The sequence below is a fragment of the Macrobrachium nipponense genome, chromosome 49, assembly GCF_015104395.2.
Source record: "Macrobrachium nipponense isolate FS-2020 chromosome 49, ASM1510439v2, whole genome shotgun sequence".
NCBI classification, from domain to species: Eukaryota; Metazoa; Arthropoda; class Malacostraca; order Decapoda; family Palaemonidae; genus Macrobrachium; species Macrobrachium nipponense.
In genome coordinates, this window is record NC_087224.1 from 15,672,839 (window position 1) to 15,698,016 (window position 25,178).

Sequence of the window (25,178 nt, forward strand, 5' to 3'; positions counted from 1 at the left end):
ATTCTATTATTATTATTCACAATTCCATTCTCTGCCCTAATTGCGCTCTATTATTATTATTATTATTATTATTATTATTATTATTATTATTATTATTATTAGAACCCTGTTCGTATGGAACAAGCCCACCAAAGGGGCCACTGACTTGAGATTCAACCTACCGAAGAATATCATGGAGTTCATTCGAAAGAAGTAACAGAAGGCAATGTGAAATGCTGAAAGACGGGATAAGTTACTAGAAGAGAGAAACATGAATTACCAAATGAATAAATAAAAAAATGTAAATAACATATGAAAATACAGTGAGAATTGTATTTAGGCAGTAAAGCATAGCATCTGCGCTTACAACGATTGGCTAACCACCAGGAACAAATTTCCCTACTTAGCATACAGACTATGGATTTGCCCTGAAGCCGGCCTGAATCGTGACCTCACTACTCGGCTCGATCTCGCGGGTCAGTCTTTTGACAGAAACGTACGCTAAGGTGTTTATTTATTTATTTATTTATTTTTAAAGAGAGTCACAGTTTTTTGTTGTCCATTCAGTGTGATTACCTAAAACGATGTACTTCTCAGCGAACTCTTTTTCTAAAACTTTTGGATATCAGTAGAATGATGGAAATCTAGGGTCTTTTGACTTGCTGCTGCAGATACGAAAATAGACGTAATGAAAAGACATTAGGGGGGATAACATGATAGATAAGCCAGCATCGCCAAATGATATCGGAAGCTACACAGCGATGGATGCTGAGCTATTTCTTTACGTAATCTGGTGTTGCAATAAGTACCAGCACATACAATAAGTACACACAATAAGTACAAAAATACACATAAATAAAGGCAAATGCTGATAAAGGACCGCGTGTCGAAAGGCCCAGCAACCACTCCGTTGTTTCACTGTTCCTTCAAGAATCAGTTACACACACACGCACACACATAGTATATGAATCAATTAACTTTATCACATCATCGTGATTCATATACAAGCATTAAGCTCCAAATTTCGGTTAATATCCAATTCGCTCTACCCCGGAAATAATATATTTCCATATATGTTAACCGAACGAGATTGTTTTTAGTTGATAAGTTACTCGTCTCTTGGGCTCGAGACGACGAACTTTACCAACTAATAAATTCCCCTTCGGTTAACATATATTGAAATATATTACTTCCGAGGTAGAGAGAATTGCGTAATAAAGATGTAGCTTCATGCTATATTATTTCCGAGGTAGAGAGAATTGCATATTATTAAAGGACATTCGTAGCTTCATGCTTTTGAAATCTATTCGATATCGTAGCCAAATCCTGCAGAGAAAAATCTCGAGAGATCCCAGCAAGGACGAGAGACTCCGCGGGGACAAGGCTTCTCCCCCAGAATCCTTGGGCGGTTCAGCAGTGCAGCCAACCGATTTGCTGAAGCAGTTACAGTGCAGCCAACCGATTTACTGAACCCTGACATTCAATTAAGTTTCCCGTTAAGATGTAGTCTCCTGTGCTAGAATGCATAATATGCGCTGAGTCTGTAGCAAATGGAGTGCAGTTTCGGTGTCGAAACGGTGCACAAGAAAGGGAGATGAAAGGGACGGCGAAGCAGACAATGGAGGATGTGTCGGGGGTGAGGAAGGGGTGAGGAAGGGGCGACAGGAAGAGTAGAGGAGATGAATTAAGGAAGGCAGAGTCTGTATGATTACAACTGGGGCTGCTGCGGGCGACTAATCTCTTCAACAAAGAAATTCTTTTCGAGACAAAATCTCTTACAAAGAAAGGTCTCACAAGTACACACACACACACACGTTTGTAACCCTGCCAGGTATTAGAGGCTAACGCTATTTTTTTTTTTTTTAAGAGGGAAAGGCAACCGTCGACCCCTTCCAGTCAGGGTCTTATCATAGAGAGAAAAATAAGCGACTGATCTGAGTCTTAGAGAAAGGAAAGTGACAGAAGTCAGGAAAAAGCGATGAATGGCGAGAATTCCACAGCCACTACCTTCTTTTTACTTAATTTTGTCGTTTCATTTGTACCTGAATTCCTCCCAGTCTGATTTACTAGTTTTATATTTCACCCATTTTTCTCCCTGTAGTTCTTCCCACCTAATCTAACTGCATTTCTCTTTACTTAAGACATTTCTCTGTTCCATCTGTACAGTAATTACCAGGTACATAATTCTGATGCACACTGGATTTCCCACCGGGAAACCTGATAAAAACATCTCTTTTATGTATTATTCAAACAAAGATATCAACAAACCTATGGAGACATCCACTTACCAGAAGTATGCAGTTATAATGTGATAAGAAGGATTTTAGTAGCTCGGTACCTCTCAGCCAACTATACAGTCAGATCTGACAGCGAAATCACCTCAACGAGGTCATATCCGACCACAGAGGTGTGAGGTCATTTCTCCCTCCGAAAATGACCTCGGTTCCTTCCAGTCTCCATTCGCTCAGGTTCAAGTTTAGCTGGAAAGAAACGCCTCCTCGCCAGACGTGCTGGAATATCAAGTTTTAGGCCAAAGGCCAAGAGCCGTGACCCTATGAGGTCATTCAGCGCTGGAAGGGAAACTGACAGAGGAAAGAATTGAAGGAAAACCTCGTAGCTGCACTATGATAGCAAGATGGTAGATTGACAATAAGAATGGAGGTAGAGTAAAAGTAATGGAAAGGGGTTGCCTGAGGAAGAGACGCTGCAAAGAACCATTTAGTCATTCATACGGTGCACTCTGTGAGGCGCACTGACGGCACTATACCCACCTTAGACGGGGTCGTCAGATATTGTAAGGAGGAAACGGTGATAACAACAGATTAGCGGGACCCTCACACAGGTATACCAGACTATTTCATAATCACCGACGTCGGACAGGTATATCAGATCACCAGGCTCTCACGAGGAGGAGATCTTTGAGAGAGAGGGAGAGAGAGGGAGACGTCCCGAGGAGAGAAGGAAAATTGACAACAGCGAGAAAATTGAATAAACGTCGCCTCGCCATCTTCAGCCTGACGGAAGAGATTGTTTCTTAAACTCTGAAAAAATGAAGAGGCTGGAAATACAAGCTCGTTCTCTCTCTCTCTCTCTCTCTCTCTCTCTCTCTCTCTCTCCGGGGGTTCGCTATCCAAAACCACAAAACACGACGCCAACCGGCCCCCCAACCGTCAGGTTTCCCCTGAAAACCCAAATAGACGACTGATAGCTAAATAATTAATTTCCGTGTATTTCCACGAACTACTGTATTTGATTTGTAGAACATCAAGTAAAAAATACGCCTAAGTTTTATCGGCGCAATCGAGTTTTCTGTCCGTGAAAAACTCAGCCACAGTCCCGGTGGTGGCCTACGTCATTGGTACCTATGGCGCTGCCAGAAGTACGGTTACGGCTAAGGTTAACCCTAACATAAAAACTAGTGAGGCTAGAGGGTTGCAATTTGGTATATTTGATGATTGGAGGATGGATGATCAACATAGCAATTTGCAGCCTTCTAGCCTCAGTAGCTTTTACGATCTGAGGCCGGGCAGACAAACATCCATCTCAGTAGTTTTCCTTTACGGTAAACTTACATCGACAGAAATGGTTTCCCATTCTGTCTCGTCTCTCTTCATTACGTATGTTTTTTTTTTACTAACATTTATTGGTTTGAATGGGGGAGTAACGCTTTGTCGAGTGCGATAAGGTTAATATCTCTTTATAGAGGGTAGGGGTCTCTCTCTCTCTCTCTCTCTCTCTCTCTGTCTGCCTTAGAATGACACACGTGATCTATAGGTAGAGTCCAAAGTCAGAAATAAAGACAAGTACAAATAATGCAAACACACACACATATATACATATATACGTATATGTGTACATGCATACATAATAATGCATATATGTATATACAATTATATTATTATTATATATATGTATATATATATATATATATAGATATATATCTATATATATATATATATATATACATGTATTATTTATATATATATATATAAGACTGGTAAAAAGTTCTGTTTACAACAGAATTCCATCTAATAAAAAGAGCCCATAAAAACGCCAAAATATAGAAAGTAAGTACACACCTTTTATTAGAAAGCTATGTAATATATTGTCACTTTGTTGTGATATTTTATTCTCGGTTATTTCATTATTCTTATTTTTGTTATGTATAAGAACTGTATTATCCATTTAGTTTGCTTTCCTCCTCCCCGGTGGTTTGTCTGTTTGGTAATTGCCACTTATGATCATTCTGTCTTTTCATATATTTGTGAGTGAGTGGTCCTGTCACAGATTTTTTCGACTGAAGGAGTCAGATAATCTCTGAGCCTCATTACTCCTGCTTGGATATACTGTTATTCTTGAAGGATTACTCTTCGTCCTGCCTCACCCTCGGCTCAGTAAATGTCGAGGGGCTTTCGCTTAGCCAAGGTATAAGTGATTAATATTTTTGGAATGTTCAGGCGATCTTTGTGATGCCCTTGGCTCTGATTTGATTTGGACGTCCCGGGTTTTCTGGACGATCATCCTCGAGGACGTAGGATCGCTGATGTATGGGTTCTGTGGAGTACCCTATATATAGTGTATATATATATATATATATATATATATATATATATATATATATATATATATATATATATATATCACTTTGCCACATCACTTTTGTCTCTGGACGCAGAGGCATACAAGTATTTATAAAGATCACGGATATAACTCCAGTGTTGTGGAGCACAGAAACATAAGTAATCAAAGAGATCACGGCTACAACTCCAGTGTTTCGGAGGAGTGAAACCACCGTTAGGTTCGTTTAGTTTGTAACTGATAGTTTATTCTTGCTTTCCGTATACCTTCCCCATTTGGATGTATCTTTGCTTAGCTATCTTCATTGGGTAAGTTTTGTATAAATAGTTCAGGGTGATTGGTTTTCATTAATATATGTATTCCGAGGTTCAGGAATAACTTCTGTCTAGATGTTTTTGTATTAAATTTAAGTGTTTTTGTGGTGTTTCGTTTTCCCCCATGAACTGATTTTTGCACTCTTGATATTATTTGAGAGCTATTCCACTGATTGTGGACATAGCTTGTGGTTGTGAACAGAGCTTGGTAAGAAAGGAATTTAATTTTTAGTAACGGCGGAAAGGGATCGTTACAATATATACATATATGCCGGGTGTTCTTCGTTTTCAATATGGTTTATTTTATGCGTGTGTGTGTATGTGTGTGTGGTCGGGTGTGGTGGTGTCGGGTGACGGTTCCTCTATTTGTGCAAAAAGGGTCGAAGTGTTACAGGTGGGATTCATGTGTTTTATGGAAGTATTTTTCACAGAGGCTCATTTAGATCTATAACCGAAGAAAAAGATTAAATTTCCGTAACGTCTTGTCATTAAGGCACTCATGATGCAATTAATAAACATTAACTAAATAGTAACAATATAATGCAATGAATGTGTGTATTTTATATATGTATATATATATATATATATATATATATATATATATATATATATATATATATATATATTTATATATACTGGCAATCCCCTCCGAAGATCTTGACCAATCGCGAAAAGGCATTTGACAGCGTCCAAATACCAATATTGTGGAATGTCTGGAGTGGACGAACAGGTTTACAGAAGGAGGGTGGATGTCTCCCCTACCCTCCTGATCCCCTACCTACCCTGCCCCCACCAGGCCGGACCAACTGACTTACAGGAGGAGGGTGGCTGTGTCATGTCTCCACTACTGTCAACTAAGGGAGGACGCACAAGATCCACTCAGGTTTTATTATTCTATATTATCATTATTATTATAATTTCTCTTAAAACAAAGAGGAAACGTGGTCACTTTTGACAATTAGCTAATGAAGTTGGCATAAACAATAATCCTGAAAAATGTCCGGATAAAAAGTAACGTAATTCATCTGATTATATTCTTCCTTTGCATCAGGTAAAAGACAGACTAAACCAATTGGTTCCTTCTTGCAAGGAGTATACCAATCTGAGAATCAGCAGAGAGAGAGAGAGAGAGAGAGAGAGAGAGAGAGAGAGAAAGTTTACCCCGGTGATGTGACAATTACCTCGATGAGGCCACGGGCCCATTCAGTTACCATGGTCCTTAATCAACTGTTTAGGTCATCAGAGGTTCAGGGCATTAGAGGTCCACTACATTAAAAAAAAACACACAAGTATGTCTTTATTCCTTTATCTTCTTCAAGAAAGATGAGAGAGAGAGAGAGAGAGAGAGAGAGAGAGAGAGAGAGAGAGAGAGAGAGAGAGAGTCTTCTTTGTCTGGGAGAATTTAATCTCTATATTTTTCTTCTTTTGCTGCATTTTTGTTGTTGAGAACAAGACTAGTAATAAGTTCTTTGTGAAGTGTTGAAGGGGAAGGAATTACAGCCTCCATTGTCTTTGTCGCGAAGACAAGGAAAACTTAATCCCATTGCTCTTCCCCGCCTGAGGAAGAACCTCGGAAGATGAGATGATAATGATGATGATGATGATGATGATGATTATCATTATTATTATTATTATTATTATTATTTTTTTTTTTTTTTTTTTTTTTTGCTCTATCACAGTCCTCCAATTCGACTGGGTGGTATTTATAGTGTGGGGTTCCGGGTTGCATCCTGCCTCCTTATGAGTCCATCACTTTTCTTTCTATGTGTGCCGTTTCTAGGATCACACTCTTCTGCATCATCCTGGAGCTACTTCAGCCTCTAGTTTTTCTAGATTCCTTTTTCAGGGATCTTGGGATCGTGCCTAGTGCTCCTATGATTATGGGTACGATTTCCACTGGCATATCCCATATCCTTCTATTTCTCAGATCTTGATACTTATCCATTTTTCCCTCTCTTTCTCTCTTCAACTCTGGTGTCCCATGGTATTGCGACATCAATGAGTGATACTTTCTTCTTGACTTTGTCAATCAACGTCACGTCTGGTCTGTTTGCACGTATCACCCTATCCGTTCTGATACCATAGTCCCAGAGGATCTTTGCCTGATCGTTTTCTATCACTCCTTCAGGTTGGTGCTCGTACCACTTATTACTGCAAGGTAGCTGATGTTTCTTGCACAGGCTCCAGTGGAGGGCTTTTGCCACTGAATCATGCCTCTTTTGTACTGGTTCTGTGCAAGTGCCGGGCATTCACTTGCTATGTGGTTTATGGTTTCATTTTTCGTATTGCACTTCCTACATATGGGAGAGATGTTATTTCCGTCTATCGTACTTTGAACATACTGGTTCTTAGGGCCTGATCTTGTGCCGCTGTTATCATTCCTTCAGTTTCCTTCTTTAGCTCTCCCCTCTGTAGCCATTGCCAATTGTCATCGCTGGCTATTTTCTTTAGTCTGTCTCATGTATTGTCCGTGCATTGGTTGTTGTGCCAGTCCTCTGTTCTTTCTGTCTTTCTCCTGTCTCGTATATTCTGGTCTTCTCTACTTTATTAGTCCTTCTTCCCATGCATCTTTAGCCACTCGTCTTCACTGGTTTTCAGATATTGCCCCAGCGCTCTGTTTTCGATGTTGACGCAGTCCTCTATACTTAGTTAGTCCTCCCTCCTTCCTTTCGTGTTATGTATAGTCTGTCCGTATTTGCTCTTGGTGTAGTGCTTTGTGATTGTCATTTGTTTCCGGTTTTGTGATCTATGCTGCGGAGTTCTGCCTCGTCCATTCCACTATTCCTGCGCTGTATCTGATTACTGGCACTGCCCATGTGTTTATGGCTTTATCATATTTCCGGCGTTGAGTTTTGACTTGAGTATCGCCTTGAGTCTCTGCATATATTCTTCCTGATCGTGTCCTTCATCTCTTGGTATATCTCCTCCTTCCATTATTCCCAGGTATTTGTATCCTGTCTCATCTATGTGTTTTGATGTGCTCCCATCTGGTAGCTTTATCCCTTCAGTTTCTCGTTACTTTGCCTTTTTGGTAAGTTGACTAAGGCGCATTTTTCTATTCCAAACTCCATCCTGATGTCCCCAGATACAATCCTTACAGTCTGGATTAGGGTATCTATTTCCTTGATGCTCTTACCATACAGCTTGATGTCGTCCATGAACATCAGATGGTTGATTTTGTTGCCTCTTTTCTGAGTTGGTACCCGGCATATCTTCTGTAGTACTTTTTGTCATGGGACTCATGGCTACTACGAAGAGTAGTGGGACAGTGAGTCGCCCTGGAAGATCCCTCCCTCCTGATATTAACCTCCTTGCTAGTCTTATTCCTGAGCTTGTTAACGTAATTGTATTCCAGTTGCGCATTGGTAATTTTTGAGGAAGCTGATGGTATTTTCCTCTGCCCCATATATTTTTCAGGCATTTCTATTAGCCATGTGTGTGGTCTCATGTCGAAGGCTTTTCTTATTATTATTATTTATTCTTATTATTTATTATTATTAATTATTATTATTTATTATTATTTATTATTATTATAATTAATTAGTTACTTACTACTACTACTACTACTAACTACGTACTACTACTACTAACCTGCTACCTACATGGCTCGCCATATAACCCATAGCCGTAGCTCCTCAGAAGGATATGATTTTATAAAATAGAACAGATTATAAAGTTCAGGCCAAAGGTCAAACACTGGGACCTATGAGGTCATTCAACGCTGAAATGGAAATCAGCAGTCAAAAAGGTTTGTAAGGTGTAACAGGAAGAAAAACTAACAAAGTAGCTGCACTATGAATCACTTGTTAGGAAAGGGTTGAGGAGAGTAAGGTAGAAGAAAGAGAATATGAACGGAGGTACAGTAAAAGGAGTGGAAAGGGTTGCAGCCAGGGGCCTAAGGAACCAGCACTGCTCATCGTCTGTCAATATCTCTGTTATCAGAGTTATCTTATCAATTAAACCCTTTCCATCTGGTATATACTAGAAATATGAAGCATCTATAATCCTGTAATTCTCTCTTTCAGTCATTTGGAGAATTTCTCTCCTCATGACATACTTTCCACACTGGAATAAACAAGAGATTGTATTTGCAATACCATATAACAGAATCCCACGAGTAATTCCATCAACTCCTAGTGCCTTATTTTTCTTTAACATGTTGGCCTTTGAAACAGGCATTTTCCAAATTGCCTTATTCCTCCTCTGTCTTAAATCATTATATGCCTATTTTCTATCTCTCATACTTAACATATCCTCAGAAACCTCATTCCCTCAAGAAAATAGTGCATTTTATTAAGGCCACATTTCTCAATTTGCCTTTTACTCGAGGTCCATTTTTATCAAGGTTCTGCAAACCCAATCTTACCACCAAATGCATTGAAGAATATATGTACAAAGATTTGGGTTAAAAAAAGGAACAGTATGTGAAGTGTGGAGTAGTAGAGATGGCAGGTGATACGGCACTTGTCAATGCTAGTGTGGATAAACTGCATATTCTGATGAAAGATCTAGCAACTTTATTTTTTTAGAGAATAAAGTTAAACATTTGAAGCGACAAGGATTGATTGAAGTGAATGGTATTGGAAGAGGGAAGAAGCAAAACTGTGAATCAATGAAGAGATTGTTGAGCCAACTCTCCTTTATCGCAGTGACGTGAGAATCTTAAATAAGAATGAGATGAGACGTAAAAGTTGGCGAGAAGGACTGCTAGCTTAGCGTTTGTGAAGAAAGAAAGTTTGAATACTTAATAACACGTGCAGAAGTTCAATCGAAACCCTTCTAGAGGAAATCCACTAAAAATGAATAAACATTAAAATATTTCATCAATAACTAACAGACGGCGAATTTACAACCATTACTGCATCAATGCCATTTGACTAGCTTTAAAGTAATTTGCAAGAATTAAAATTGCAAGAATATTAAACGATATTTATGAATATTACTCAGCTGAACTCGAGTGCAGGATCCCTTTGATGTTCGACCGAATTTTTTTCAAAGCCTGATTCACGTCTACCAACACCTGCGATTTCCACAGTCTAGAGAATCACTTGATTTACCAAAGCAAAAGAGCCTCTTTTTTTTATTTTTCCTTAACTCACTGAATGAAGAAGAAGAAGAAGAAGAAGAAGAAGAAGAAGAAGAAGAAGAAGAAGAAGAGAGGAGGAGGAGGAGGAATTATAAATTCTAGAGAACCATTCCATTTTCCAAAGCAAACCGACTTTTCTTTATTTTGACTAAACTTACTGAGTTAAGAGGAGGAGGAGGAGGAGGAGGAGGAGGACGTCCAAGGCAAACGGGAACGCTCGGCGGCCGTTCTCAGCGGGAGGAACGGCCTAGACGAAAAACGATTGATTCCAACTTAATTAAAGCCGTGTGATTATAAATGTTTTTGGCAGAGCAATTTGGACCCCTACAGCGGCGCTTCAGCCCGCGAGTTGGAAATTGGAGTGAGAGGCCATTTCGACAAATTACACCCACATTAGCGAACATGGAGATATGGTTGGTCAGATGAGAGAGAGAGAGAGAGAGAGAGAGAGAGAGAGAGAGAGAGAGAGAGAGAGAGAGAGAGAGAGCTTTTAATGATTGCTTTACATGGTCCGTGCCAAAACATGAACGCATAATCAGCGCAGCTTCCAAGTATATTAGACACATCCTCGACTGACCCAATCCGATATATATATATATATATATATATATATATATATATATATATATATATATATATATATATATATATATTTCCTTGCAGAGTTGGTACTGATGGTCGTGTAAACTGCTGTTAATCAATCTAGGTAGGTAAACAAGTCAAAATCTGTACAGTGTGTATGGCTGTATGAAACTCCCAGCCGCGGCCCAGGAAGCTTTAAGCCACAAACCAGTGGTGGCTTGTAATGTTGGCACCTGTAGCGGTGCCAGAGGCATGATAATGGCTAAATCTAACCTTAAATAAGATAGAAAACTACTTAGGCTAGAGAGCTGCAAATTGGTACGTTTGATGATTGGAGGGTGGATGATCAACATACCAATTTGCAGCCCTCTAGCCTTTGTAGTTTTGAAGATCTGAGGGCGCACGGACAGACAAAAAGCCATCTCAATAGTTTTCTTTTACAGAACACTAAAACAGGCCAACTAGTTCAACACTAGCAGGTCAGTGAAAGCATCTTTAGCTAACCTGGGACGCAGCATCCTACCTCACTGAGGTTTCGCCTCTGAACCTCTCTCTCTCTCTCAAAAAAAAAGAAAGAAAAAAAAAGTGTAAGATTGGCAGTTCAAGAAACAAATCTTAACCTTATCTTGGGCTCAACATCCTATACCTGAGTTCAGGGCATTGCTTTCTTGGGTGAGGCATGAGAGAGAGAGAGAGAGAGAGAGAGAGAGAGAGAGAGAGAGAGAGAGAGAGAGAGAGAGAAGTAGGAAGGAAGGAAGGGACTGCTATGGATTAAAGAGGCATGGAATACGAGCATAAGAGTATATAAACATGAGAGAGAGAGAGAGAGAGAGAGAGAGAGAGAGAGAGAGAGAGAGAGAGAGAGAGTCCATGAAAAGAGCATCCAGGCCCTATTTATGGAGGATATTTCCCCGGCCGTATCGGCTGTTGGAGAAAGGCGCCCACGATAAGGACTGACCTGGGAGCGGGTTTATCGTAATCATTAATGCTAAATTATGCCTCGGCGATGGGGCCCCTCGGCAGCCATCTTTATGGGCGATTCTCGTCTTTCACGGCAGACACGACGCTGCTCGTTCTCCGTTATCTCTAATTATTGCCGTTTATTATTCCTGGCGAAGAATTCCACGGTTGATGTAAAGATAAATACACATTCAGATTTAGGAATAAATATCAAGCGCTCATACAGGGTGTCCATAAAGTCTTAGTACCATTTCAAGAATTTGTTGCTCATTATGGTACTGGGACTTTATGGACACCCTGTAGTTCATGTATAAGAAAAGGGAAAGTAGACAGTGACCATGATTTACAGTTTCAGCTTCTGATTATTATTGCAAAATAGTTTTAAATTGTTGTACGAAATCACATCAACTGATAGGTTTTGAAGCTGGCTTGATAAATGTCATGTTTGGTTTGATAGTCACATATCTTTTCAGACGAGAAACACAGCGATAGGAAGGACTAACATAATAATAATAATAATAATAATAATAATAATAATAATAATAATAATAATAATAATAATAATAATAATAATAATAATAACAATAGCATGATTCAATAAAATGGTGAAGAAATGAATAACGGTGAAAGTGTATATAGTATATATATATATATATATATATATATATATATATATATATATATATATATATATATAAACGAGAACTTTCGAGAACTTCTCCACTATTTTATTGAATCACGCTATTATGAGATATTTTCATGAATCATCCTTATTAATATTATTATTCGTTCTTCCTATCGCTCTGTTTCTCGTCTGTACAGATTTGTGTAACTATCAAAGCAAACATGACATTTATCAAACCATACAAAACCCTATCAATTAACGTGATAATGGGCAACAATTTTACGCTATTCTTCTCTCATTTTCATAGGTTAAAAAAAATCATGGTCAAAATTCACTTTCCCATTGAATTTTTCACTTACTCGGGGAATTAGCCTATGAAATACTTCGTTGTTGTTGTTCTTGTTTGGGGGTGTTAGGAAAGGTCTATGAAAGATCCTGAAAAGGTCTGAAAAATGTGTTTTGAATTTTTTTAAAGATACAGGAATTTTAGGATAGGCCATTTATGATTTATTTATCAGAATGAAAATGTAAAAAAAAAAATCAATAATGTGGATGTTAAACAGTACAGAAAAATCATTTATTTATAATAAAATGTAGCGTATTTATCTTAATTTTCGTTGGCGAAACAAGGCTCCATTTGACCATAGAATTTAGCACGTTTTAATTTATATTAAGTTAGCAATATGATGTTTACAAATTATGCATGAGGGGAAAATCTTCCACGCATCCAAGTAAGCTAAAGGTCGGATCACGCCTTGCTCTTTTAAATATGGGTGTTTGATGTTTACAACAAGTAGAAAGACTTGTTTTAGTTTTTCAATTAGTTACGTATTCTTAAAAAAAACCCTTCAGATTTACCAGGTATAACAAAGCTACGAGACAAACCAGAGTCTTCTGAAAACGGCTTTTATAGAGTAGCGAGTAGTGTTTCTCATATAATGCAAACATATACAGCCATTAAGGTCAGCCCATCAAAGCTGTCCGGTACTCCATCTTGACAACAACCCGTTTTTCTGTTCTTCCGCCCCCCGCCCCCTCTCTTATTACCTTGCTATAATAGCTTAGAGAGAGAGAGAGAGAGAGAGAGAGAGAGAGAGAGAGAGAGAGAGGGAAAGAGAGATATGCATAAAATACAAAGAGTGCTTCAAGAGTTAACTGAAACTGTGAGGGTTCTCGTAGTTCATAAACTTGGCAACTCTAAACCCAACGCGTATCTCTCTCTCGAAAATAAATAAATTCATCTCGGTAGACAGAGGTGCAGCAAACTCGAAGTCCTTTACACCGGCCACGGCACCAAATTAAGACTTTACAGTGAAGAGATCCGACACAGTCAGTTCAACTCCATTTAACAGCAAAACGCCTCATCAAAGGTATATAAACTGTGCTTGAAGGAAGCATAAATCTTCCGTATCTGGATTCATATAAAAATCAAACTTCTACCCCAAAAAATTACAGTAAAATTAATCAGAAATACTTTGAGATATTCTGTGTAGAAAGACTTCTTTTTAACAGCAATGGTTATTAAGTAGACTCAAGGGCGGATTACCAATGTCTCTTTCATCGACTATAAACCCCCAAATAGATTTTCAATAAACGAATTCATTAGCAGCATAAAACCAGTGAAAAAAATGCGCCGAAGTTTTCGGCGCAATCGAGATTTCTGTCAAGCGTATAATGCTATATGAAACTCTCAGCTACGACCGACGAAACTCTCAGCCGCGGCCCGGTGGTGACCTGTGTTGTTGGCACCTAAAGACGCACGATCATGGCTAACTTTAAACTTGAGTAAAAAAAACTCTACTGAGGTTAGAAGGCTGAAATTTGGTGCGTTTGATGACTGGAGGGTGGATGATCAACATACCAATTTGCAGCCCTCTAGCCTCAGTAGTTTTGAAGGTCAGAGGGCGGACAGAAAACTACAAACACCACTTTAGAGTACGAGAGATAGGGATCATCTTCAGGTCCCAAAAAGGATGCCTTTTTTTTTTTTTTCTAAAGCAGTTCTTACGTTGCCTCCAGATTCCCTGGTCGCAAAAGACACTTTTAAATTGGGGCAGATAAGAAACTTCGCGTAATAAGGAAGAGGTTAACTTTGGCTGCCAAAAAGAGGGTTATCTAAATACAACGAACTTAGGAGGAGGATTCAGCAGGGGGAGATAAGCAGTCGGAGACTATTATCTTATTCCACGGTGGCACGAAAAACACAATGTGCCTTAAGTCTCGGAAAGGGCGCTTTCGTACGCATGCGCAGATTCATATGCGAGTGTCTGATGTAACCTTTCTTACGCGGGTTCCCAGAGAGGTTTACGATTTACTACAGCTACATTCTTCGTTTTCTGTGAAAGGAAACTACTTATCTTGCTTTTGGTATTTGGATTTAAGGTTAAATATAGTCATGATCGTGCGTCTGGCACCGCTATATGAGCCAACAACACAGGCCACCACCGGGCCCTGGCTGAGATATTCATTGACCGCGGCTCAGAGTTGTATGTAGCATTATTAGCTGTCTAGAAAACACAACTACATTTTTTACTCGTTTTCTCTTTTACACAACTCAAAAATCAAAATACTTGTTTATGTAAACTGGGCTTACATAAATATGCAAATTATACAGCATTATGTAAAATACAATTATCTCTCAGTAACGTCTACATAAACCCATGTAGAAGATACTATTAGCAAAAGTTATCGTCACATGTAGCTTAGGCATTATGGCGATGACATCCTTGGTTAAGTTTGCAACTGGGCAATTTCGACTGAGCACAGGCAGATATCGCTGTGGAAGTTGTTCAGACATGGACCTTACCCTTTAAGCTCAGCGCTTTAGAAGCACGGAGCCACGATCGCCTGACGATAACGAACTGGAACTTTCTTGTTTTTGTTTTTTTTTTGTCTTTTAGTGTAATAACTATTACTGCTTCCTCTCTTTATCTATCTCTCTCCCTGTCTTACACTCTCTCACATTTGTAACAATTATAATACAGGTCAGAGTGTAATTATATTCAACCAGACCACTGAGCTGATTAACAGCTCTCCTAGGGCTGGCCACAAGGATTAGATACTTTTACGTGGCTAGGAACCAATTGGTTATACCTAGCAACGGGGACCTACAGCTTATTGTGGGATCCGAACCACATTACATCGAGAAATTAATTTCAAATCACCAGAAACAAATTCCTCTGACTCTACGTTGGCAGAGAGGACTCGAACTTGGGACTACCGAATCGGTAGGCGAGCACGTAACCCACTCGTCCAACGAGCAACTACAGGTCAGAGTGGATATGTCTAGAGCTTTGTGTCGGTGGTATGAACGCTTAATGATCTGACTCATACTGACATTGTTGTGCCTCTACTGTCAGCATGGATTCCTTTTTTGGGATCAATGCTATTTGCTTCAAGAGCGAAACGTTAATATAAACCATTCAATTTTTTAGCTACTAAATCCACAGTAGATATCGCCTATTCTGTGAGTGTCTTGTTTCGCGTTTAATAGCTGATAAGAATGTTGTTAGAAAAAAGCTGTGGGATTCAGTTTTGTTGTGATGAATCCACAATAGTGCGATTCACAAATACCTTTCCACATTTCCACAGTCACCCAAACGAATTTTTCGTTTTCTAAAAAAGAAAACGATTGAAGTGTCTTTTTGTCTGCCCGTCCACACTTTTCTGTCCGCCCTCAGATGTTAAAAACCACTGAAGCTAGAGGGCTGCAAATTGGTACATTGATCATCTACCCTCCAATCATCAAACATATTAAATTGCAGCCCTCTAGCCTCAGTAGTTTTAATTCACTTTACGTCAAATTTAGCATTGATCGTGCGTCTGGCAACAACACATGCCACCACCGGGACGTGGCTGAAAGTTTCATGGGCTGCGGCTGAGTTTCATGCAGCGTTATACGCTGTACAGAAAACTTGATTCTTCTGCACATCTTTTATTGTTTTTTTGTCGTACACACATTCTAGGATCTGTGTAGAATATATATATATATATATATATATATATATATATATATATATATATATATATATATATATATATATATATATATATATATATATATATATATATATATATATATATATATATATATTATATATATATATATATATATATATATATATATATATATATATATATATATATATATATATATATATATATATAAACACACAGGTTACCTTTGAAATGACTTGGAAATAGTTTTTCAGTGGCATATTATTATTATTATTATTATTATTATTATTATTATTATTATTATTAATTATTATTATTGCATTGTGTATGGTACCAACTTATAGTAAAATGTTTCAGGAGCGAAGCCTCTGATTAAGAAATACTTCTCGCGTCACAGATTATCATCTATGTCATGTTATGAACAGCCATGAAAGATATCACCAGCAACTTGTAGTTTACCCTCACAAAAATGCAGTCGTTCATAATTATAAGGCATAATCGGCCCCAACTCTCCCCCCCCACACACACACATACACACAACGCGCGCAAAAAAAAAAAAAAAAAACACACAACAACGGCCAAATTTGGAAAAAAGTCAGAAAAACACAACTGAATATTGAACTGATTGACTGAAAAAGATATTCACATTATTATTTGTTTTAAAGAAGGATCTAGCAACACTTTTAAAAGCCAGGGTATACAGAGAGAGAGAGAGAGAGAGAGAGAGAGAGAGAGTATGAATAGCCGCTGGCAGAGGGGATGGAGGAGGAGGCCATTTGTCAAGGTGAATCCATCTATCATCCATCGCAACTTCCCTCGTTTATGACAACAGAACAAACTTCCGTTCACAGATTGGCTTCTGGTGGGAACCCGGAGAAGGAAGAAAGGGGAGGGTAATTAAGTTCGGAGAAGTTGGCTTGAGGAGGAAGGGAACAACTTTTCCACTGTAACGTAACTCTCATATCAGAGGAAGCTTTCGACGTTTTTCACTTTTTTCCCCTTTTTGCAATTTTTTTTTTTTTACCCGAAATTTGCGATCTAGTAGGCCCGAGTTCGCTCCCGCCTGCCGCCAATGCGGAACCTGAGGAATTTATTTCTGGTGATTAGAAATTAATTTCGCCATATAATGTGGATCGGATCCCACAATAACCTGTAGGTCCCGTTGCTAAGTAACCGATAGGTTCCTAGACACGTCAATGAAAATCTAATCCTTCGGGCCACCCCTAGGAGAGCTGTTAATCTGCCCAGTGGTCTGGTTAACTAAGATATACTTAAATTAACAAAGGCTTCTAGTGGTCTAGTCTTAATCCCACTGACAAGACTGTAAGGGAAGCATTATTCAGAGAACTCCAGTTATTCAGGCTAAGCCTTGTCACATCTGTAAGAAAGGGAGTCTATGTTGCAATTTAGCTACGTAATTTATACCTTATATGATCAGTAATAGAAGCCAAAACATTCTATAAGGTAAAGTCGGTACACATAAGTGGTTGCATAGCCGAACACTTTGGACAACTAAGAAATTTACCTAACTAGTTTCAAGGTGTATTATTATTATTTTTTATTATTTCAGTAGATGAAACATATTCACAAGCACACCAAAGGGGACACTGACTTGAAATTCAAGCTTCCAAAGAATGTTGGTTTCAACCTTCTACCGCTGACCAAGCACTGCAGCAGTAAATGATTATGATGCAGAACCAGTGATTTTTCATCGCCCTATACCAGAATCAGAGGCAAGGCACAGGTTCATACCTAGAGCTTAAACAATATATAGTCAGTGAACAAGCCCCTGGAGTAACAAAGTAATGGCTTTTTCAGCAGCTAGAACAGGTCGTGAGACAGGGAAAATAGTAACAGCCTGAGCAAGACTGGAACTTAGGACTTACAGGGTGACAGCCAACAATAATCCCACTGGGTTACTGAGGCCGTTGCTAAATTTGGTTTGTTTTTGATAAGTAGGATCTGTTCTTCCTGTATTTCACCTTACTTCCTCTCAATTCTTCCTAATGAACACCACATTCTTCGGAAGGTTGAATTTCAAGTCAGTGGCCCCTTTAGTGAGCTTGTTCCATATGAATAGGTCTCATCTGCTGAACAATAATAACAATAATAATAATATGACAAGACTGCAGTGGAGGTATTCAATAAATATTGCCACATTGCTTAAACCTGAAAATACTAAAGTGTTTCCATTCCGATAGAAATTCCACCCACGACAAGTAACACTCTCTCAATCTTTCTCTTTTTAAGAGCATATCAACCTCCATGCTTTCCATAAATTAACATTTCTATGCCGTGTGATACATGCAGCCTACTAATCATTCACCTTTATTTTGCTGTCTCACTCATCATTTACAATCCGTTTTCATAAATGTTTGTGAGATGAACAATTCATTCACACATTCTGCCCTAACACCATTCTTCTTGCATTTTGATACATTTTGGTATATTTATCAGTTTATTGATTTTTTTATTTCTTAAATAAGTGAGATCTCTTCTTTCTGTATTTCCCTTTACTTCCTCTTACTTCTTCCTATCCAACACCATAATATTCTTTGGAAGCTTGAATTTCAAGTCAAGGCCCCCATGGGCTTGTTCTATATGAAGAGGTTTGGCCTACTGAATAATAATAATAAAATAACTCCAGCTCCAAAGCAACCTTCCACTCTCTTCTAAATCTTTTGCATATCATGCGTTTCCTCTTTGTTTCCACTTTTCTGTGACTCAGCTGCTCTCTCACCCAATCATCATCTGTGTGCCTTTAATTCCAGTTATCTGTAAAAATCAACCACATCCATTCCTCCACCATCCTAATGAACATTCTTTACTCCCTAATCTTATTTCCAGTTTACGTCATAACTAACACATATTCAGTCACTTTCAGCGATCTCCTTTCATATACAGTTTTAAGCACAGCTTTAGACCTACTTCTAATGTCCTCTGCCTGGCTTCTATGACCCATTCATTCATGACAAAACAAAATTTGCCATAGAGGCAACACACGTTCGACTGAATCTCACTTCTCCACCAAACCAGTCACTCTTCCTTCTATAAATTCTAGCACATACTTTTCTTGCATCTTAAGACGTATACACACAGACAGACACACACACACACACACACACACACACACACATATATATATATATATGAAATATATATATAGATATATATATATATATATATAATATATATATATATATATGCAATTAAATTCTTATCTAAAAAACAAGATAAGTCTGAAGTATAAAAGGCCAATTAAAACATTGGTTTAGGGCTAAGGACTATGTTTAGGCTGACTAACTTCCACCCTTATCAAGTAATGACAGGGGTTGCATTAACGGAATATATAGTGGGAGATATACCCTTGAGTGATGCCTGGGGTTACCCACTAAGCCTACATTGGTTCTGTCAATTGTCTTAATCTGCTTCGTTGTTGCCTTAAGGAAGATATTATCTATATGGTCAGAGTCCCAGGCTCCATTGGAAAGGTGGATCCTATTATATATATATATATATATATATATATATATATATATATATATATATATATTATAGAGGAACCAACAGAGAGAGAGAGAGAGAGGAGAGAGAGAGAGGAGAGAGAGAGAGTGAGAAGGAAGTCGTTTTATCGCGATCACATTCCAAAGACTACGGTCCATCGAAGTTAGCTAAAGTGCCGGACGTGTGGATCCTCGCGTGCGTTAGCATAATGGCTGCAACGTCCCAAATGTTGTTTCTCATTCGGCTGTTGTGTTCCACCCACCCCCAAACACCCTACCCCCCCACCCATACCCACAAGGCCCCAAAACCGTCAGTTCCCCAGGCACAAAGCTATACTATGCTCCCATTACCGGCGAAACAGGGGCGGTAGCATCAGAAGACACGGGGTCGTCCTCGGAGCCAGGGGAACTGGCATCATGTTTTACATGCAACAATGCAGACCGGGATGAACACAGAGCTTTACAGCTCGGACATCATCGCAAACAATATGCTCGGAACTGTTAACAGCCGTCGCTTCTTTCTGGGTGCTCCTCGTTGCCCTCACAACCTTTCCATGTCCTCGTGTATCCGTTGCGAATTACATGGAGGCCTCAACTACCTACAAATTGCGCTTTGCACGAAGACGATTTTCACCTTCTCTCTCTCTCTCCCTCCCCTTCTCAATCCCTCCCTCTCTCTCTCTCTCTCGCTCCGGTCGTCTCTCTCTCTCTCCGCCTCTCTCTCTCTCTCGTCTCTCTCTTTGCTGCAGGAAATGTATTTGTCATGTTCAGGTAAGTGAAATAGAATCTATCAGTGCTGTAGGTTTAACGTGTGCAATGTATTTCAGTAGCATGCATTAAAGGCGGGAGCTTTTAACGCTAGTGAATAATTCTATTTTTTGTTGCTTCTTGGGCAAGAACGTTCTAAATAATATATATCGTATCAAATATATAAATAATATATATATATAGAACTTTAATTATATAAATAATATATATATATATATATATATATATATATATATATATATATATCTATATATATACATTATATATATATAATATATATATATATATATATATATATATATATATATATATATATATATATATAAGCGAATACCACGGGAAATGATAGACAGGAATCCAAGCGCTTTCGTCTTTATTCAGACATCGTCAAGGAGCTACTGAAGTACAATCGGAGAGGAAGGCCTCAGGTACAAACAAGATCAGGAATACCAGATGGTTAATTATCAAAAGGGTAAAAATTAAAAGGGATAATCCAGGATTATCGGATATCACACGGTCACAAACTTAAACAGATTCTGACCCTAACCGAAATTACAAAGTATCTTTACAGTCCAAAACATGTAAAAACTGAATATATTAATTTTGTTGCTTATATTTATCTACAACTTTTTTCATTATGAAAGCATCAAGTTTAAATAAACCAAGACTTAAATTTAGAACATTTCTATTATTTGACTTGATAAAACAAGATTCAATGATATTCCTTTTAACTGTGTCATTACATGGGACTAAGGCTCTTGCTTGACTCCAGTTAATAGGATGGTCTAAATCTCTCATATGTACAAATAATGCATTCGATATTTGCCCAGTTCTCACAGAATATTGATGTTGCTTAAGACGCTGTGAAAGAGATTTGCCAGTCTGTCCGTAATAGATTTTATCACACTTTTTGCAAGGAATTTCATATATGCAGCCTGGAAGATCTTTAGGAGAATTTTTGATTACTAAACTCTTGACATTAATATTACTGAAAACAACATTTATGTTAAAAAGCTTTAAAATTCTAGGAATATCTAAAACCTTTCATCATAAGGTAATTTTAGAATGTTATGCTTACTAAATTCAAGTTTGTCATTAGTTGAATAAAATGTTTTTCTAGCTCTTTTCCATGCCACATCTACAAAAGTCCTTGGGTATTTAAGTTTCAATGCAATATCATAATAGTTTTAATTTCAGCGTCAACAAACTGCGGGATACAGACACTTAAAAGCCCTTAGGAACATCCCAGAAAAAACAGAGAATTTAACATTTTGATGGTGATTGGAGTAGTAATGAACAAAAGAGGCAATATTAGTTGATTTTCGAAAGACTGAAAAGGTGAAATTTCTATCATTTCTATGGACAGTTACATCAAGAAAATTCAAATTACAATTTCTTTCTTCCTCTACAGTAAATTTTATAGAAGGGACTAAATTATTGAGATTATTAAGGAATTCCTGGAGGTTTTCGTGAACTGGCCAAATACAGAATATATCATCCACGTATCTAAACCAAATAACTTTTTGGGGAAAAATTCTTGGTAAGAGTTTTGTCTCAAAAAATTCCATGTAAATATTGCTAAGGACCGGAGATAAGGGATTACCCATGGCCATGCCAAACTTTTGTACAAAAAATTCCCCATTGAAACAAAATTTACTATCTTTGATACGTAACCTTATGAGACTAATGAGATTTTCTACACTTAAGGGAATGTCATGACGTTCTAATTCCTCTTCCAAATATTCAAGTAAGTCATCTACAGGCACTTTTGTAAATAAAGAGACAACATCAAAACTAACCATATTAAAATCATAATTCAAATTTAAACTATTCAATTTGTTTATAAAATCAACATTGTTTTTAACATTCGTGTTAGAAATATTTCCTACCAAAGGAGTAAGAATTTTTACAAGCCATTTAGATAAATTATACGAAACTGAGCCCACTGAACTAATGATTGGTCTGATAGGGTTATTGATTTTATGTGTGACTAAACCATACATGTAAGGTAGGGAGGCGCATTGCGGTGTAAACTGTTTAATTAAATGGTCCAAGCCCTTCAAAATGGATTTAATTTGTTTATTAAAATGGGAGTTAACTGTCTGTATAGGGTCAGACCTCAGTTTCGTATAAGGGTCAGACCTTCAGTTTCGTATAAGTATCAGTGTCATTTAGCAATGTCATTATTTTACTTATATAGTCACTTTTATTCATAATTACCACTGCATTAGATTTATCTGCTTTTGTCACCTTCACTGTTTCGTCTTCTTTAATTTTCTTAAAAGCCTGGAGAAATCTCACGGGTACATTAGGGGGAGAAGGTTTACTCATAGCACCATACACAATACCTTTACAAATATTGATATCATCAGGGCATAGGTTTTGATTCAATTTTTCTAAATAACAAAAGGATTTTGAGATGTCGACACAGTCCAGGTTACCATTAAATACACCAAAGCTTAACCCATATCCCAAAGCCGCTGTCGTAGCACTATCCACTATGATGCGTTCCGTACACTTAGAAGCAGACGGTATAGCTTTAATCAGACGGTTCCTGTCGATTGGAAGAATCGGATCCTGGATTATTGCTATGGAAAATTGAGAAAGTGCTGCAACCGTCTTGAAAGGAAGCTCCAAGTCAAGCTGAAAAATCTTATTGCTGAAAGCGACTGGACTAAGCATGCCAACGTGGACTTCATGATTAATTTATCTGACAAACCAGTGGATAGTGCTACGACAGCGGCTTTGGGATATGGGTTAAGCTTTGGTGTATTTAATGGTAACCTGGACTGTGTCGACATCTCAAAATCCTTTTGTTATTTAGAAAAATTGAATCAAAACCTATGCCCTGATGATATCAATATTTGTAAAGGTATTGTGTATGGTGCTATGAGTAAACCTTCTCCCCCTAATGTACCCGTGAGATTTCTCCAGGCTTTTAAGAAAATTAAAGAAGACGAAACAGTGAAGGTGACAAAAGCAGATAAATCTAATGCAGTGGTAATTATGAATAAAAGTGACTATATAAGTAAAATAATGACATTGCTAAATGACACTGATACTTATACGAAACTGAGGTCTGACCCTATACAGACAGTTAACTCCCATTTTAATAAACAAATTAAATCCATTTTGAAGGGCTTGGACCATTTAATTAAACAGTTTACACCGCAATGCGCCTCCCTACCTTACATGTATGGTTTAGTCAAAACACATAAAATCAATAACCCTATCAGACCAATCATTAGTTCAGTGGGCTCAGTTTCGTATAATTTATCTAAATGGCTTGTAAAAATTCTTACTCCTTTGGTAGGAAATATTTCTAACACGAATGTTAAAAACAATGTTGATTTTATAAACAAATTGAATAGTTTAAATTTGAATTATGATTTTAATATGGTTAGTTTTGATGTTGTCTCTTTATTTACAAAAGTGCCTGTAGATGACTTACTTGAATATTTGGAAGAGGAATTAGAACGTCATGACATTCCCTTAAGTGTAGAAATCTCATTAGTCTCATAAGGTTACGTATCAAAGATAGTAAATTTTGTTTCAATGGGGAATTTTTTGTACAAAAGTTTGGCATGGCCATGGGTAATCCCTTATCTCCGGTCCTTAGCAATATTTACATGGAATTTTTTGAGACAAAAACTCTTACCAAGAATTTTTCCCCAAAAAGTTATTTGGTTTAGATACGTGGATGATATATTCTGTATTTGGCCAGTTCACGAAAACCTCCAGGAATTCCTTAATAATCTCAATAATTTAGTCCCTTCTATAAAATTTACTGTAGAGGAAGAAAGAAATTGTAATTTGAATTTTCTTGATGTAACTGTCCATAGAAATGATAGAAATTTCACCTTTTCAGTCTTTCGAAAATCAACTAATATTGCCTCTTTTGTTCATTACTACTCCAATCACCATCAAAATGTTAAATTCTCTGTTTTTTCTGGGATGTTCCTAAGGGCTTTACGTGTCTGTAGCCCGCAGTTTATTGACGCTGAAATTAAAACTATTTATGATATTGTATTGAAACTTAAATACCCAAGGACTTTTGTAGATGTGGCATGGAAAAGAGCTAGAAAAACATTTATTCAACTAATGACAAACTTGAATTTAGTAAGCATAACATTCTAAAATTACCTTATGATGAAAGGTTTTTAGATATTCCTAGAATTTTAAAGCTTTTTAACATAAATGTTGTTTTCAGTAATATTAATGTCAAGAGTTTAGTAATCAAAAATTCTCCTAAAGATCTTCCAGGCTGCATATATGAAATTCCTTGCAAAAAGTGTGATAAAATCTATTACGGACAGACTGGCAAATCTCTTTCACAGCGTCTTAAGCAACATCAATATTCTGTGAGAACTGGGCAAATATCGAATGCATTATTTGTACATATGAGAGATTTAGACCATCCTATTAACTGGAGTCAAGCAAGAGCCTTAGTCCCATGTAATGACACAGTTAAAAGGAATATCATTGAATCTTGTTTTATCAAGTCAAATAATAGAAATGTTCTAAATTTAAGTCTTGGTTTATTTAAACTTGATGCTTTCATAATGAAAAAAGTTGTAGATAAATATAAGCAACAAAATTAATATATTCAGTTTTTACATGTTTTGGACTGTAAAGATACTTTGTAATTTCGGTTAGGGTCAGAATCTGTTTAAGTTTGTGACCGTGTGATATCCGATAATCCTGGATTATCCCTTTTAATTTTTACCCTTTTGATAATTAACCATCTGGTATTCCTGATCTTGTTTGTACCTGAGGCCTTCCTCTCCGATTGTACTTCAGTAGCTCATTGACGATGTCTGAATAAA